The sequence below is a fragment of the Mustela putorius genome, unplaced genomic scaffold (assembly GCF_011764305.1).
Source record: "Mustela putorius furo isolate JIRA1106 unplaced genomic scaffold, ASM1176430v1.1 tig00003853_pilon_pilon_pilon, whole genome shotgun sequence".
In the NCBI taxonomy this organism is placed as follows: Eukaryota; Metazoa; Chordata; class Mammalia; order Carnivora; family Mustelidae; genus Mustela; species Mustela putorius.
In genome coordinates, this window is record NW_025422005.1 from 56234428 (window position 1) to 56251680 (window position 17253).

The following is a 17253-nucleotide window of genomic DNA, read 5'->3' on the forward strand; positions in this document are numbered from 1 at the left end:
CTCAGTGGGGTACCCGTTGGGGGTACCTGTAACACTGGAAGTATAATGAAGCAGGTTTATGTAAAGGAAAATGTGATATCTGCGCTGACACTTAATCGCATTTCAGCAAGGCCTTTGGCACTCTCATGATAACCTGTGGATTAGATAGAGAAACACTGCCTGGATAAATGTAGCATTTAATGGATTAATAGCTAGTTAAATAAAGTATTGTACCTAAGCATCTATGAAGTGGAATTCATTTCTCTTCTGCATTCATTTCTCTTTGCACTCTCTGGGTCTATAGTTCTACTAAGTTCTATCCTCTTCTAATAGCCAGCCTATTTCAGTTTATAATAGTCAATAATAGTTTATAACAGTCAAGCCAACCTTGACTATTTCAGTTTATAATTACAAAATAATTAAAACATAATTTTAAATGTTTTATTATTTGTTTCTTTCATGTATGTTTATTTTATGATCCCCAAAGTCCTTTAGAACAGGACTTGAATCCTATTATATTCTCCTCCATAACACATTAGAGGTCTGGCATAATTGTAAGATCACAGGACCCAGGGTCAGACAGGCTTGAGCCAAATTTCTGCTTTGTTACAAACCAGAATTTTAATGGTGAGCCCTTATTTTGTCCCTCATATGTAAAATGAGGACACAAACATCTTTGCCCCCATAAATGTAATCATTCTTCATGTCTTTGCTTATGATCACTTCCTCCGGATAGCTTTTCTTGAAGCTTCAGGTGATGTTAGCCCCCCCCCCTTAAAATGTTCTCATAACATCATATTATTATCTAATCTGGCCCTTTAAATAAATTACAGCACTTAATTTTATAATTATTTGTTAAAAGTATTATACATGTAATTGTAATCTCCATGAGATCAGGGAACATTTTTATGTTTTACACTCCTGTATTTGCAGTACCCAACTGAAAACTTAGACCACAATAGTCACTTAGTAAATGTTTCTTGAATAAATGAATCAACTTTAACACTGCCTGCATGGTTCTGCCTGCCTCAGCAGCCCCATTTTGAGCCATCTTCCTCATGTCTCTTCATGTGCCAGCCACACTGGCCTGTTTTGGTTCCTGAAAAGTTTTATGCTTTTTCTCTCTTTGGTTCTTTCTCACATTATTCCATCTGTTTGGGACAGAATGTTTTCCTGTGCTCCTCTCACTCTAGTCTTTCTCCAGAAAATGCTTAATCTTTGTTCATATTTCTGCTCTAACACCTCTTCCTCAAGAAAGCCTTCTCTGCACACCTTCACACCTATTCCCCACCTTGAGAGAACTATATTAAGACTCTATTACAACCTATTCTGTACTTTCATTCCTCTTATATAGGAATGAATGTATATATAGGAACTTCCTTCTATAGTAATTGTAATTATTTATTTAATGTAGATGCCTAGATGCATGGTAAAGTTCAGGAAAGCAGACCATATTTACTGCTATAGGAGTTCCTAGGGTCCAGCACAGTACCTGGCACCAGTGTGCTAGTAAATATTTATAGCCTAGGAAATTTAGGATCTTTAACTGCAGACAAGAAGACTAGGGGAAAAAATAGGGAAATGAACAAGGTTGTGGTGGCAGAGACTGAAATCTCACTAAAATCCATTTTCTTTTCTTCTTGGGCACAATACTAGTGTGCGGGATACACCTCTAGTACAGTAGATGTGACTGTGTGACTGAATGTTAGCGAAAACAATGTGTCCTCCGTGCTCTGCCTGAATGACCCATACAGAATTCCTACTCATGCTTCTCCATACATTTTCTCTCTTGTGTATGGCTGGAATGAGGGTGGCTACAGTGATATTGGAAACCTTAAGTTAAAGATTTCAGTCTTCTTTATCCTGGGTCCGTGAGTGTCCACTTGGGGGAAGGGGTTGTTATCTGTCTTACTTATGCAGGATCACCTGCATTGGACAGTCATATAAGTAAGAAATAAAGCCCCTTTGGGATATTCCTTTCATCTATTGATCTATTCTGCATTTTGAAGTATATTTGTTATAACTGTTCATGTTATGCTGATAAAATAACTTCTATAAAATATTTGAAGGACTGTTTTATAGCAAAGCGAAGAGATTTATCCTGCGAAGTAGGCTAAGTGTGTACTGAAGCAGTTGTCCTCAAAGTGTGAATGGCAGCTTCACTATCCCCTGGAGGTCTTATTAAAAATGTAAATTCTCCGGCCCCTGCCAAGACCTACAGAATCAGAAACCCTGGGGAGGAGCCTGTGGTCTGTGTTTTAACAAGACCTTCAGGTGATACTGATACATATTAACTAGGAGAAGCCCTGGAGTTTGAATATAGAAGGGCTTAAAAACCTTGGAAGATTTTTGACTTTGGGCAAATTATTTAATCTGAATTGTAATTTTTTCGGTAAAGTGTGAGAGATATTTACTTTGTGGTGGTGTTCTGAAAGTTTGAATGAGTGCTTTTTATAAAGTATCACAGAGTAGGTTCTCAAGCCATGTCTGTTCTCTTCCTTCCATTTCTTTGTGGCTCCATGTGAAACTGGGCTACTGTGAGGACTCTAGGAATTAAGGGAAGTAGGGATGAATGGAATATCACAAGTGTAACATGTGGAAGTTAAGATGTCCTAGGCTAACTGGGCCAGACTTACGGGAAGAGGAACAATGTGTGATCGATTACAAGTGCCAGTCTGGGGGCACCTGGGTGGCTCAGTGGGTTAAAGCCTCTGCCTTCAGCTGGGGTCGTGATCCCAGGGTTCTGGGATCAAGCCCCACGTCGGGCTCTCTGGTCAGCGGGGAGCCTGCTTCCCTTCCTCTCTCTGTCTGCCTCTCGGTCTACTTGTAATCTCCATCTGTCAAATAAATAAATAAAATCTTTAAAAACAAAACAAAAAAAAAAGTGCCAGTTTGTGCTGTTTTTAAGGTTAGGTTGACCTGTTCAGTGTTTAATATTTTTTGACCTGATGATTTATGAACACTTTTTTTTCAGCAGCTAACCTCTTTTTCTCTTGTGAACTTTACAAATCAAGGACTTAAAAGAGTTCTAACACTCAGTATGAGTGAGTTAGTCATTACTAAACTAAATTCCACGAGGTCAGTGACTTTTGCTGTATTTTGTACAGTCTCCTCAGCACATAAAACCATGCCCCGCACATAGAATGTGCTCAATAAACATATGTTGAATGAATAAATAAAATAATATCAGTATATAAATGACATAGTTTTATACATAATAGCTTCTTTTTTTCTCTTTTACCCACCCACTTTGGCTTTAGTTTAGAGTCATGCTATGGAATACTCTGTAACTTCTAGTTCATTGAGCCCCATAGTTTAATGTGCATATTAGTCAGAGGGGAGGTTATCAAAATGCAGATTGTGATGCCCTTTGTCTGGGGAAGCCCTGAGATTCTGCATGTCTGATAAGCTCCCAGATGATGGTAGTACTTCTCTTACCTGGGCCCAGTTCATTCCTACCTGTTCAGACTTCTGAAACCCCATTATCACTATGGTTGCAAAAGATTTAATGATCCTTTTTGGTTTGCACAATTCTTCATAAAATACATTGCGTTTGAGTGGTATTGATATAGTATGTTTTGAGTGAATGAGCTTCTAATTTTTTATTATTATTATTTTTATTAACATGTAATGTATTATATGCTTCAGGGGTACACATCTATGAATCATCAGTTTTACACAATTCACAGCACTCACCATATCACATACCCTCCCCAATGTCCATAACCCAGCCACCCTATCCCTCTTCACCCACTCCCAGCAACCCTCAGTTTGTTTCCAGAGATTAAGAGTCTCTCTCATGGTTTGTCTCTTTCCCTCGTCCCATCTTGCTTCATATTTTCCCTCCCTACCCCCCATGCCCCTGCCCTGCCCCTCAAATTCCTCATATCAGAGAGATCATATGTAATTGTCTTTCTCTGATTGGCTTATTTTGCTCAGCATAATACCCTCTAGTTCCATCCACTTTGCTGCAAATGGTAAGATTTTTTTTTTGATGGCTACCTAATATTCCACCATATATATACACCACATCTTATCTATCTATTCATCTGTTGATGGGCATCTAGGTTTTTTACATAGTTTGGCTATTGTGGACATTGCTGCTATAAACATTTGGGTGCATATGCCCTTTTGGATCACTACATTTGTATCTTTAGGGTAAATACCCAATAGTGTGATTTCTGAGTTGTAGGGAAGCTCTATTTTCACTTTTTGAGGAACCTACATACTGTATTCCAGAGTGGCTATACCAGCTTGCATTCCCACCAACAGTGTAGGAGGGTTCCCCTTTCTGTGCATCCTCACCAACACCTGTTTTTTCCTGAGTTGTTAATTTAAGGCATTCTGACTGATGTGAGGTGGTATCTCACTGCGGTTTTGATTTGTGTTTCCCTGATGCTGAGTGACGACAAGCATGTTTTCATGTGTCTATGGGCCATTTGGATGTCTTCTTTGCAGAATTGTCTGTTCATGTCTTCTGCCCATTTCTTGATTGGATTATTTGTTCTTTGGGTGTTGAGTTTGATAAATTCTTCATAGATTTTGGATACTAGCCCTTTATCTGATATGCCATTTGCAACTATCTTCTCCCATTGGGTCAGTTGTCTTTTGGTTTTGTTGACTCTTTCGTTTTTTGTGCAAAGGCTTTTGATCTTGATGAAGTCACAATAGTTCATTTTTGTCCTTGCTTCCCTTGCCTTTGGTGACGTTCCTAGGAAGAAGTTGCTGCGGCTGAGGTTGAAGAGGTTGCTGCGTGTGTTCTCCTCAAGGATTTTGATGGATTCCTGCCTCATGTTGAGTTTCTTCATCCATTTGGAGTCTATTTTTGTGTGTGGTGTAAGGAAATGGTCCAGTTTCATTTTTCTGTATGTTGCTGTCCAATTTCCCCAACACCATTGTTGAAGAGACTCTTTTTTTCCATTGGACATTCTTTCCTGCTTTGTTGAAGATTAGTTGACTATAGAGTTGAGGATCCATTTCTGGGCTCTCTATTCTGTTACATTGATCTATGTGTCTGTTTTTGTGCCAGTACCATGCTGTCTTGATGACGACAGCTTTGTAATAGAGCTTGATGTCTGGAATTGTGAGGCCACCAACTTTGGTTTTCGTTTTCAACATTCCTCTGACTATTCAGAATCTTTTCTGGCTCCAAATAAATTTTAGAAATATTTGTTCCATTTCTTTGAAAAAAATGGATGGGATTTTGATAGGGATTGCATTAAATGTGTAGATTGCTTTAGGTAGCATAGACATTTTCACAATATTTGTTCTTCCAATCCATGAGCATAGAAGGTTGTTCCATTTCTTTGTGTCTTCCTCAATTTCTTCCATGAGTACTTTATAGTTTTCTGAGTACAGATTCTTTGCCTCTTTGGTTAGGTTTATTTCTAGATATCTTATGGTTTGGGGTGCAGTTGTTATTGGGATCATCTCCTTAATTTCTCTTTCTTCTGTCTTGTGTTGGTATATTGAAATGCAACTGATTTCTGTGCATTGATTTTATATCCTGACACTTTACTGAATTCCTGAATGAGTTCTAGCAGTTTGGGGAATGGGGTCTTTTGGGTTTTCCACATGATGTATCATATCATTTGCAAAGAGTAAGAGTTTGACTTCTTCTTTGCCAATTCGATGCCTTTAATTTCTTTTTGTTGTCCGAGTGCTGAGGCTAGGACTTCTACTACTGTGTTGAATAGCAGTGGTGATAGTGGACATCCCTGCCACTTTTAGTTTTTCCCCATTGAGAATGATATTTGCTATGGGTTTTTCATAGATGGCTTAGATGATATTCATATATGTACCCTCTATGCCTATACTGTTAATAGTTTTGATGAAGGAAGGATGCTGTACTTTGTCAAATGCTTTTTCAGCATCTATTCAGAGTATCAAATGGTTCTTGTTCTTTCTTTTATTAATGTATTGTATCACATTGATTGATTTGCAGATGTTAAACCCAGGCTTGCAGTCCAGTAATAAATCTCACCTGGTCATGGTGAATAATCCTTTTAGTGTACTGTTGGATCCCATTGGCTAGTATTTTGGTGAGAATTTTTGCATCGTGTTCATCAAGAATTTTGGTCTGTAATTCTCCTTTTTGATGTGGTCTTTGTCTGGTTTTAATATCAAGGTAATGTTGGCCTTATAAAATGAGTTTGGAAGAGTTCCTTCTATTTCAATTTATTTATTTATTTATTTTTTTGTGGGGGTTAGTTTCAGGAGGATAGGTATTAATTCTTCTTTAAATGTTTGGTAGAGTTCCCTCTAGGAAGCCGTATGGACTTGGGCTCTTTGTTGGAGAGATTTTTAATTTTGTTGTTTGTTGGGAGATTTTTGGTGACTGCTTCAGTTTCCTTACTGGTTATGGATCTGTTCAGATTTTCTATTTCTTCCTGATTCAGTAGTTTGTCTCTAGGAATGCATGTTCTTATAATAGTATTTCTTTGGTGTTGGTTGTGATCTCTCCTCTTTCATTCATGGTTTTATTTATTTGGGTCCTTTCTCTTTTCTTTTTGCTAAGTCTGGCCAGGGGTTTATCAATCTTATTCTTTCAAAGAACCCACTCCTTATTTTGTTGATTGGTTTTACTGCTCTTTTGGTTTCTTTTTCATTCATTTCTGCTCTGATCTTTATGATTTCTCTTCTCCTGCTGGGCTTAGGGTTTCTTTCTTGTTCTTTCTCCAGCTCCTTAGTTGTAGGGTTAGGTTGTGTACTTGCAACCTTTCTTGTTTCTTGAGAAAGATTTGTATCACTATATACTTTCATCTCAGGACTGCCTTTACTGTGTCCCAAAGATTTTGAAGAGTTGTGTTTTCATTGTCATTTGTTTCCATGAATTTTTTAAAATTCTTCTTTAATTTCCTGGTTCACCCATTCATTCTTTAGTAGGATGCTCTTTAGTCTCCATGTATTTGAGTTATTTCCAACTTTCCTATGGTGGTTGAATTCTAGTTTCAGAGCCTTGTGATCTGAAAATATGCAGGGAATGATCCCATTGTTTTGTTATTGGTTGAGACCTGGTTTGTGACCAAGGATGTGATCTATTCTGAAGAATGTTCCATGTACACTAGAGAAGAATGTATATTCTGTTGTGTGTTTGGGATGGAATGTTCTGAATATATCTGAATCCCTCTGCTCCAGTGTGTCATTTAAAACCTTCATTTCCTTATTGATCTTTTACTTAGATGATTTGTCCATTGCAGTAGGGGGGAAGGTGTTAAAGTCCCCTACTATTTTTGTATTATTGTCAATGTATTTCTTTGATTTTATTATTTATTGGTTTAAATAATTGGCTGCTCCCATGTTAGGGGCATAAATGTTTAAAATTGTTAGATCCTCTTGTTTAATGGACCCTTTAAGTATGATATAATGTCCTTCCTCAACTCTTATTATTGTCTTTGGCTTAAAATCTAATTTATTGGATATAAGGATCGTCACCCCAGCTTTCTTTTGACGTCCATTAGCATGGTAAATTGTTTTCCACTGTCTCACTTTAAATCTGGAGGTGTCTTCAGTTATAAAATGGGTTTCTTGTAGACAGCATATTGATGGTCTTTTTTTTTTTTTTTAATGCATTCTGATACCCTGTGTCTTTTGAATGGGGCATTTAACCCATTTATATCCAGGGTAACTATTGAGAGATATGAATTTATTGCCACTGTATTGTCTGTAAGGTAGCTGTTACTGTATATTTTCTCTGTTCCTTGCTGGTCTGTTACTTTTAGGCTCCCTCTTTCCTGAGAGGACCACTTCCAATATTTCCTGTAGAGCTGGTTTGGTATTTGCAAATTTTTATAGTTTTTGTTTGTCCTGGAAGCTTTTAATCTCTCCTTCTATTTTCAGTGACAGTCTACCTGGATATAGTATTCTTGGCTGCATATTTTCCTGATTTATTCCTCTGAATATACCTGGCCTGCCACGTATACGGCAGTGAATGTGTCTGCTGTCAATCTAATATTTCTACCATTGTATGTTACAAACCTCTTGTCCAACCAAATTTTAAAGAAAGAAAGAAAGAAAAAAAAATATATATGAAAATAAGAGTAAGCATGATAGGGGATGGAATATGACCATAAAGATAAAAATTTAAAAAGTTTCTAAAATAAGAATTGATAAGGTAAGAAGTTGGTCGAAGAAAAAAAAAAAGAATGTGTTCAGGATGGAGACTGGAACAAAGCCATGAGCTAGATTTAGGGTATATTTTGATCTTAGAAGAAATTGTATCCCCCAAATTTAAAGAAATAAAAATCTATATGTATACAGAAAGTAAGATTGAGGGCGCCTGGGTGGCTCAGTGGGTTAAGCCACTGCCTTCGGCTCAGGTCATGATCTCAGGGTCCTGGGATCGAGTCCCGCATCGGGCTCTCTGCTCAGCAGGGAGCCTGCTTCCTCCTCTCTCTCTCTCTGCCTGCCTCTCTGCCTACTTGTGATCTCTCTCTGTCAAATAAATAAATAAATAAAATCTTAAAATAAAAAAAAAAAAAGAAAGTAAGGTTGAATACAATGAGAGGGTAGAATATGTCTGTAATAATGAAATTTTAAAAAGTTTTTTAAAAAGGTATTGATAAGATAAAATAGTTAAAAAATGTTAAAATAGGAAAGAAGAAAAATGAAAAAATAGAATAAGAAAAAAAATTTAGAAAAATTAATTTTGAAAGACTAAAGAATCATGAGAAGAAAAAGCCATAAATTCTATGTTCTGTATTCCCAGAGCTCTGAAGTTTTGCAGTTCTCATTGATTGGTGAACTTGGTCTTGGCTGGATGTTCTTGTTGATCTTCTGGGGGTGGGAGCCTATTGCAGTGCTTCTCAAATGTCTTTGCTGGAGGCAGAATTGCACCACCCTTGCCAGGGGCCAGGCTAAATAATCTGCTTGTGTTTGTTTTCGGGAGCTTTTGTTCCCTAAATGCTTTCTGTATAGCTTTGGAGGAGGAGAATTAAAATGGTGGCCTCCTATTCTCTGACCAGGAGGAGCTGAGAGCTCAGGACCCACTCCTCAGTATGCCGTCAGAGAAAAGCAGTCAATCACTCCTGTCTCCCTGGTCTCTGGTCACACTCTGTACTCACCCAGCCTGTGACTAAACATTTTTATCTCTGGCACACAGTCCGGTTTGGAGTCTCAATCCCAGCAGATTGCTGTAGTATGCTCCTATGCCACTTCTCCCAGAAGAGGAAGGAGGGAGTCTCCTCAGATCTGTCCCTTCTGGATTCCCTGCTTGAACAAGAGTGGCCCAACTGCCTCAGATCATGGTTTAAGGTAATCCTGAGCTGAGACTCCACTCCTTGGTTCTGTCTCTGCAGCCAGCTTCCCCTCTCTTATACCTGGTAGCTCTGCTGCACTCAGGCACCCCCTGGTCATTTTGTGACCCTTTGGGTCCTGAGACCACACTGTCCCCACAAGGGCTTCACCCCACGCTTAGCCTCTGGAGTGACAACCCAGGGTGGAGCAGACTTCTAAAAGTTCAGATTTTGTGCTCCACTGCTCTACCACTTGCCGGGAGCCGGCCCCTCCCCCTGCAGTCTATCTTCCCATTTATCACTTCGGATTCACTTCTCTTCCAGAAGGTGGTTACTTTTCTGTTCCTAGAATTGCTGCCCTTCTTCTCTTCTATGTCCTATTGAGTTTGTAGGTGTTCAGAATGGTTTCAGAACTATCTAGCTGAACTCCTGGGACCCTGGTGATACTTACATCTCCTACTCCTCTGCCATATTGTTCCTCGTCTTTCTTCTAATTATTTTTTAAAGCAGTTTCATATTTTGGGAGCATTTTAGCTTTTTATTATAAGAAACTTTGGATGTGGAATAAAATGAAGATAATAGAATAATGAAGTCTCAAATGTTCATCATGCCAATTTAGTAACTATTAATTTATGGCCAATCTTATTAATCTATATTTTTCCCTATCACTAGATATTTTGAAGAGAATCCATGTATCACTCGACTCATAACTAATTTAGAAAGTATCTCTAAAGTATAAGATGTTTTTAAAAATATAGTAACAATCTCATTCTTACATCCCTTGAATTAATTAATATCATCAAATAAGTATTCAATGTTCACATTTTCCAAACTGTTTTTTTTTTTTCCAGTGGTTGGTTGGTTTGTTCAAATCAGAGTCCAAACAAGGGCTGCACATTGAATTGGTTGGTGTGTCTCTTAAGATTATTTCAATCTGTTTATATCTTTTCTCTTTCACTTGTTTCCTTAAAAATTTATTTGGTGAAGAAATGGGATCATTAGTTCTGTAAACTTTCCCATATTCTAGATTTTGATAATTGGATTGTCATGATGTCCTGTACAATATTTGTCCTTTGTGTTTTCTGTAAATAAGTATGTAGATCTAGAGGTTTAGTACATCTTAGGTTCTATTTTTTTGTTAATGACTCAAAGATGCTGTTGGAGGGCATTTCTTAAATAAAAGGCAGCTAAAGACTGCTGGATATCTGAGAGTTGGAGGAGGGGAGAACTCACTAAATGGTCCAAGGCTAGGTAGTTTTTGGCTATACAGGCTTTGGAAACTTTAATTTTTCCCAATATGGGTGAGGTACCTTGTGAGGAATAACTCACTCAGACGACTCTCCTGGGAAGTGCTTATAAAGTTGTGTCCATTGGTTTCTTAGAAAGTGGTGTATGTGTCATGACACAGAACTACCTTGGATTTAAAAGGAGAATAGAAGCAAATTTTCAAAAGTTATTAGATTCTTGGAATTTATGCAAGGGTTAGAATTTAAGAGGTAAGAGAAGAATGAAGCCTATTGATTTTGACCTAGATAATAAGATAATAAGAGAATGTGCTCTTTTTTTTTTTTTTTGAGGGTTATATAGTGATTACTGAGTGTCAGAGATTAAATAACTTAGAAGTCAGATTCGAGGGTTTGTGGCTACAACCACTGTCCCAAAACACCTTTTGAGGAACTATCTTACTGCTCTGCTAAAATCCTTTAGTGTTTCCCATTGAAAATATCCAAATTTGCTAATATGGTGTACAAGGCTCTTCAGACATTGCTTATCACGACAAGTTCATCTCTGGAAATGACATTTTTTCCTCTCCTGCCCATCCCTAGAAGCAAAGATAATACCCGATCCAATTGCACTGAAATAATTTTACTTCTTTGAATGCACCATGCTTTCCCACTTCTTGGCCTTTGATATGCAGTTTCCTGTATCTGAAGTAGTCTTTCTTATGTCCTTCCCACTGTCACCCTTCATCATATTAATGCTTACTTATCCTTCTGGTTCTCGGTTCAACTTTCTTTTCTCAGGAGTCTACTAATGACCTTCACCTGCATGTTAGCAACTCCTCTGAGCAGTCATGAAATCTGTTTTTCTTTTTTTAAAGTTTTTAAAAAATTTATTTTTAAAAACTTATATTTCTAAGATTTTATTTCTAAGGAATCTCCACTTCCAAAGAATATGTGTTTCTGCTGTGGGGGCATTTAGTACACCATAATTCTATTCCTTCTCTGAAAATAAGACCAGAAGATCTGCAAAGCTATCTCATTCATCATTCTGTACTAGATACCCTACTGTTTGCCTGCAACATACAAAATGCTTGAAAATATGGTTTGAGTGAAGGGCAATTAGGCTAGTACCCTTAGATACAAAAAGGCTTAGCCAGAAAGAACTGCTCCAATGGACACTCAAACCTCACTTCTCTGATGATGCCCACTTGCTTCAAACTAATATCATAAAGTGAGGTTCTCAAATCCTTGCCCATTACTGTGGTCTTCCCTGACACACTTAAACCTTTTGGGGAGCTAATCTATTTTGCTTCAAGCCCTGTCCTGTAAGTAAGTTGGAAAAGGCACATAGAATCTGTATTCCATGAGTACTAAAACCTCACCATGGCTGAGAATTTTTAAAATAAAGCATGTTTGTACACGGAACTGCATTTTATAAAACCCCATTAAGAGGCATGGGGGCAGCAATCTGTGGTGATCATTCATCACCCTGCCCACACAGCAATTTTAAGTTACTTTGAGGCAGTGTTTTCTTTCATCTGCAAACTGATAGTTCACCAGGGGGCTGGAATGCTGACTAATATATGTAGCATTATTGGTGGCTGCTTAGAAACCCTTGTTTCCCAGAATCATGTAAATTGTATTATTTTGACTCCTACTGACGAGGTATGACTTCTGTTAACTCTTCTTGCCAAACTTCCTTCTTTTTTCTTTGTCAAGTTCTCAAAGCACTTACTTCTCAGTAGGACTTAGAAAATTACTGAGGATGTTGTTAGAGCATATGTATTTTTATGTATAATACAACCTATAAAATAGCATGGATATTATAAGGAGAAACCTAGCCTCTCTTTTCCTTTTTTATTTGAAAGTATATATGGAATATTTAAATATAAGAGGGCATTTTGTCATTGTTTGTGTTACACCTTAGCTACCAGGTACTTCCTGACACAACATCCACTGACTGTGCTACTGGAATACTTGCTAGATAGTCATCACTCTAAAATGATTGGATTATCAGAAATCTGGTCCTTCCTCAAAGGATGGAGATAAAGAATGCTGTGCTGTCATGATCAATGAATCTCTTAAATAATTCCAAAATGATAATTGATTAGACTGATTTCCTTGTTTCCAAACTTTTTTTGGAAAGTTGGCTTCTCAAGGACAGAAACAGTATTTTATTCATGTATGTATCTCTTTTAGGGCATAGTTCTGTTTCATGTATAAAACAAGTTATTCAATATATGTTTAATTTCACCGAATATTCATTGTCCTGAATTCTGAAGTGTTGGTCCTTATTAGAAAACATTAAAACATAAGTACATTTTAAGATAGATAGGGCATGCCACTAAATAGATATGATCCAAGATTTTAAAATATTAAAATATTAAACTTCAACACTTCAATAAAAAAAGTTCTGTTAGGTACAAAGGCCATAGAAAGATGATTGTGATTGATATCTGAATATAGATGCAATATAGCCAAACATACAGGCAAGGATTCAGTTATTCTGAAGGCCTTCTGAGTCAGCATTTTGTCGACTACTGGCTGCTTAATTGCATCTAAAAAAAATTCCTTCACCTATACCATATGCTCTTGGCTAGAAGCAAGTCACAGATTGTTATGGGCTAAATTGTATCTCTCCTTTCCCACCTTTCCTTCCCCTCCCCTCCCCCACCAGATTAATATATTGAATTCTTAACTCCCAGTACTTCAGAATGTGACTGTATTTGGAGATAGGGCCTTTAAGGAGGTAACTAAGTTTTAAATAAAGTCATTAGGGTAAGTCCTAATTCAATATAACTGGTGTCCTTATAAGAAGAGGAGATAAGAACACAGGGGTGGCTGGGGGTGCTCATAGGTTAAACATTTGCCTTCAGCTCAGGTCATGATCTCAGGGTCCTGGGATTAAACCTGCATTGGGCTCCTTGCTCAGTGGGGAGTCTGCTTCTCCCTCTCCTTCTGCCCCTTCCTCCCCACTACCTGCATCTGCTCCTCCATTCTCTCTCTCTCAACTAAATAAATAAAATCTTAAAAAAATATATAGACACACAGAGGAAAGACTGTATAAAGACAGAGAAGACAGCCATCTACAGCCTAAGGAAGAAGACCTCGGAAGAAATCAACCTTGATCAATACTTTGATTTCAGACTTTTAGCCTTCAGAATTGTGAAAAAATTAATTTCTATTGTTTAAGCCTATGGTACTTTGTTTAAGTCAATGTTTAAGTCTGTGGTGTTTTGTTATGTAATACACACATCCCACCCCAAATCAAGGAGCAGGTGTGTGGGTGGTTGGGACTAGGGATGCAGGGCATGAACACCAAGGGATAGAAATCATGGAATCCATCCTAGGGTCTGCCTTTCTTGGCAACCACCCCAAATAACTTAATCTGGGGAAGAAGGAATGGAGGAGCATTATTCATCAATTTTGGGATCTCCTTTATTTCTAAGAACATGGAGGATTATACTTCTCTATCCTTTTAAAACCAAAGAAATGGGAATAAAAGTGTCCGGTATCACTTCCAAAATGAACCATTTAGCGCTGGTTTTCACTGCTCTAGCCCTCATTCTCTTGCCTTTTTGGGGTAGACCTCAAGACTTTCTATTGCAGTGATAGCGTCTTAATATGGTGAACCTCCATCAAACTGGGTCCCTAAATACTATGAATAGAGCCCCACTTAACAGCTCACCCTTAACATGTACCTTAAACAAGAAATAAACCTGTGTTAATTTTAAGCCACGGGCCCTTAGGAGTTGTTTATCCTAACACATAATCTAGCCTAACCTGTTAAGACAATTGAGACAGAGTTAAGTTTTACATTGTTAATGAATTTGTGGAGTTAAAATAACTAAACAGTAAAAACAAAAGTATTTGAACAAATTTGTGCAAAACTGTGAAGCAAGGTAGCCATTTTCTTTATACTCTATGGACTTTATACTTTTTATACTTTATACTCTATGGACTGCTATCAGAAGGTTGTACAATACCTGTTGGGACTATGAAATAATAATTGAAGTTCAGATGAAAAATAAGACCTGCCCCTCTGAAAGATTCCCTGATCAATAGTTTATATAAACAAATCTTCTAAGTCATCAGCTCCTGTAATAGAGCTGTATCTAATATTGTAGTAGAAGGAAACTATATAAGACAATCTTAGAAAATTCACTATATCTTTGAAATGAATAACCATCAAGGTGAATTAAAATTCTTACAATATTGTGTCCATTTCACTTTCTCTCTCTCACTTGCTCTCTTTCTCTTTATTCCCAATCCTCTTGAATCTTTCTCCTTTCATTATTCTCTGGTGGTTTCTGTTTAAATAGTACACTGAAAAATCTTTTTTTTTCCTGGTTTGAGATCAAGAAAAATTAAGGAGGAGCTACAAGAGTATGTTTTGCATAACTGAGAAAAGGAGTTGCAGTGAGAAATAGCTGAAGCAACAAGAAAGAATTGAAAAGCTGGAAAAAAAACTCTTATAATTCATACCTAATTCTTAGCTAGCATTCATGAATGGGGGCAGACACATCTATTCTATGAAGTCATTTTTGCCTTTCCATACAGTGTTATCTTCAAATAAATGCTTTCAGGTAACAATACTTTAGCTCATATAAAGGGAAGGGGAGCTACCCTGACTAATAGGAAGAAAGTCAGCAATTTATCCACTTTTGGCAAGTGACATAATAATATGTCAAATTCTGTGGCCTTATCCCCTTTGTGAGAATCATCTCACTTTTCTCTTTCCAGTCCATCATCCCCACTGAAGCATTCCTTGGAAATGTCAAAGCCATCTGGAAAAGATCAATCTTTTTTGGTTAGGAGACTGTGAGAAAGAAGAGACATTGGGGGATGCATGCAGAAGAAAGAACAGGTTAGCTAGCATACTACTTAAAGATAAATTGGTTGTCACTGTCTAATATATATATATATATTTATATTTATATATATATATATATTTTCAATTAGCAGAGAGTCAGACCAATAAGTATTCTGATTACTCTGGAGACCAAAGTAGAGCCTGGGGACTGTAAGAATTTTATTTTTGAATGTTAACATTTTGCTACCATTCTAGAATTAAAAAAAAGTCTTAAATTACTTTAATTAGAAGTATTTAACACCTACTATGAAATGGGTTTGATTATGTCTAGACAAGCATAGAATTTTTAATGTGTGTCTTTGTCACTCCACAGATGTGTCTATTTTCCCACTTTGAAAAGAAGTTTTGAAAGCATACAGTCCATTTCCTGAACATTGACAAGAAGCAGAGTATTATACTCCATTTGAGCATATTTGTATTCTTAAAGTTTAGGTAAACAAACAAGAGGGTTAAGTGAAACCAGAGAGAAGGCCAGGAAAAAAAAAAAAAAAAACGAGCAATGATATTACCTCTCTCTGTGATGAATCTACATATTCGAGGGTTTCTATGTGTATGGATGTGTGAAATAACCTTGGTTTCTGTAATAGAATATGAAGTGAAATGGAAATTATAATTTTACATCTTAGAAAATCACCTGGAAATTTAAGGTGAGTTTTAAATGGCTTGATTAGCTGTGACATGATTAATTTTACCTTCAGGAATTTAAAGCATTATTTTAGATAAGCTGCTTTTTGAACTTTAAACTATAAGCCATTGTGTTTAGGAAGTCATATGAAGCACAATTCATGATTTTCCCCCCAGCCTTCTCAGGATTAATGAGAGAGAATAAAATGATTTTAATGGTATTAATACTTAAGTTGTATAGAAGTGCCCAAACATGGTTGCCAACCATTCTCCTTACTAGTCCTTTTGCCTCTTCCCCATTCCCATTTGTAGTCCTTTTCTAGAATCCTTTTTATTTTTAACATTTGATTTTTCCCCTCTAATTTATCTACATCTTTCTACCCCCAAAGCATCCCCTTTTCTGTCATCTCATCCCTACTCCACTATAAAAGCCCACTAAATAATCCCCAAGCTTTGTTCTTGCCCACTTCTAATTCATATCCCACATTTTGGTAGAATACTGTATTTAAGACAAATTTGATTGTGTCACTCTCCCAGAATATTTCAAAGGGATCTTGTCCTCCTCGGCATGAAGATCAAGATACATAGCATAGCTTACAAGTTCCTATAGAATGCGTTTCATGCTCATGGTCCTCCTACCCTCAAATCCACAACCTAATCTCATACCTCTTCATGCTCTCTATCCTGCAGCCACTTTTGCTGACTTTCTCTTTTTGGACACATCATGTTCCCTCTGTCTTTGGGGCCTTTACACTTGCCATTTCATGTGTCTAAAGTGCTATTCTCTTTTTCTGCTTACCTGTTTAGTACCTACATCCTTCAAGCTTCATCTCAAATGTCAGTTCCACAGGGAAAACATTTTAGAGACCCCACACTGGACCTTTTGTCTACTTGTGTGACATCCCAAATTTTCTTTATAGTATATTTCACAGGTTGTAAATGTAAATTGTGCTTTCATGAATTTCCAAAGTTACAGAGTTCAGATATGTGCAAGCATGTAATTTCCTTTATTTCTGTTCAGCAGGAATTAGGGGGATTCCACTTCTGTCTATGGTACAACTAAACCTTGCTACAAGTCACTTGCAGATTTTTTTTTTTTCAATTTATCTCAGATAAATACAGTTTTTTCAGTTCAAGAATTTTTCCTCCTTATCTCCATTTCTTCTTTTAGAAAGATGAGTTCCTGGACCTCATGGAGAATGGGGCACCTTTTTTGTAGTGATTCTCTATAACCTATAGTGAGATCTACCTGTTCTTTCCTCTTTGTGCTCTATTTCCAGCTACTATACCTGATCCTGCAGTGACCTCTGATTGCCACACC